General features: G+C 44.2%; 1 pseudogene; it reads right to left on the reverse strand.

Annotated features, from left to right (window-relative positions):
* Positions 1-220: 220 nt before the first annotated feature.
* On the reverse strand, positions 221-1,861 carry LOC123427314 (annotated as a pseudogene).
* Between the last annotated feature and the right edge of the window lie 223 nt (positions 1,862-2,084).

Genomic DNA, 2,084 nt, shown 5'->3' on the forward strand with positions numbered 1-2,084 from the left:
CAAGAAAAGCTATACTTCGACATTGTATGCAAATAAAAAAAACTAATTATATCCAAGTAATCTACAGATGATCTGTGTGACTATGCTTCCATGTACAGTTTAATAGTAGAGATGTTCTGCAGGTTGAACAAAAAGTCTCCACAAAGGACATTTCTTAATGAGAACCTAGGCTATCATTCCGATCACCTGAATAATAACAATTACAAAAGGCACCGGATACGAACTTCAGGAACCTCCAATATATGGACCAAATAATTGAGTCGTCAAACAAGAGATACACAGAGTAGGAGGGGTAGAGGGTGAAATGAGCCGTCAAACAACTTCAGGAACCTCCAATATATAGCCAAGTTCTACCCTCTGTAAACGCCATAGGGGTCGGCCTTTTGGACGATCTAGGGGTGCTCCAGAACCTTGTGGAGGGGTAGGCCATGAGCTGAGTTCTTTACAAGCATCTGCAACAAGACCAGAACAAACATACCATTTGTAAGACAGACACATTTTCAGCACATGACATGTCACATTAACTATATTCTTGTTGTAATCAAGATCAGAAGTTAGTTACTTGTAAAATGAGGTCCTTCGCAGCAAGAGATACAAACGGTTTCGACGGGAACTTTAGATCCACTTTTACTCTCCTGTATTTTGAACAAGGCAGTTTCAGAAACAGCAGTTGCTTGTAAGGGTGCGAAGGGAGCTAAGTAGAGTTGCATGGATTTTAAACTAACTGTAATATCTCAATCATGAAGATTTAAACATGTGATTCAATCGAAATAACTTATGGTGCAATGTTGCAAATGTAGTATCACTGTTGAATTACCTTCGATATGTCTGAGAGTGTTCTTTGGCTTCAAAAGTTGGGAGCCCATAAAGGAATTCATAACATAGGATGCCCAAGCTCCATATGTCTACATGGTAATCGTGCCCTGTCTTCTCCACTGCAAACATGCAACAAATTGAGAGGCAAGTAAAGCTAATAGAAATTTGTGGTATCTATTTCACCATGAATCAGTTGTGACACTGAAGTAAATGAAAAGGAAAATACCCAATTCAGGAGGCAGATAATCTAAAGTCCCACACATTGTCCTCCTTCTGTTAATGGTATGAACAGACCAGCCGAAGTCAGCAATCTTCAGCTCGCCCTATTATGAAAGCATATACCTATTGTAAAGACCAGAGAGCATACTGTTCCAGATCATAAAAAGCAAAGCAAAGTAGTGCAAATACCTGCACTCTAACTAAAAGGTTTTCCGGTTTAATATCTCGATGTATCACGTGCTTCCCGTGAAGATAGATCAAGGCACGTGCCAATGATGCAATTACTGAAAATAAAAACAAGGAAAGTTCAGCTACTACTTTTGAATAGTGTGTAGATGATACATTTACCACGAACACATTCAGAGCATATACTTACAGTTGCGGAGCGTCTTTCAGAGAAATGCTTGCATCTCTGCAAGTCCTTGTAGAGCTCTCCTTTTGCGGCATGTTCCAAAATTAGGTAAACACGGGTCTGCAAAATTCGTATGGAACTGATGATCAGACGAGGGTGAAATGAAGCAATAATGATTCTCCCTGTTATAGTTGGGCCAATCTGTACCTGATCATAAAAATACCCATATAAGCGAAGAATATTGGGGTGCCTAAGGTGACTCTGGATCTCTACTTCGCGCCGCAGCTGATGCTCCACCTCCCCGGTGATACTCTTGCCCCCAAAAATCGCGCTCGCCCCCAAAGCTCGCGCTCGTGTACTACCCAAACATCGGCGGCGCTGCACTGGATCTGGATGGACGCGAGGTCCTATCAGCTTCCTCGCAGGGGTCAACCTCCGAAGTCGTTCTTGGCGTCGTACATGGAAGAGATGCATGTTGCGCTGGTGCACGCGAGCAAATCAGGACACATACCTGGATCGGCTGACCGGAGCCGTCGTTGGACCAGCAGAACGAATCCATGTCGCCCCTGCTCTGCTTCTCTTCTCTCCATCTCACCTCCTCTCTCTCCCTTGTCTCTTCTTCCTAGGAGGCCGAGCCGCCATGGCCATGGAGCGCCGCCGCCGGTGGCCTTCACTATGCACCGCCGCGCTCGACCCT

Source organism: Hordeum vulgare, chromosome 2H (genome assembly GCF_904849725.1).
Source record: "Hordeum vulgare subsp. vulgare chromosome 2H, MorexV3_pseudomolecules_assembly, whole genome shotgun sequence".
NCBI classification, from domain to species: domain Eukaryota; kingdom Viridiplantae; phylum Streptophyta; class Magnoliopsida; order Poales; family Poaceae; genus Hordeum; species Hordeum vulgare.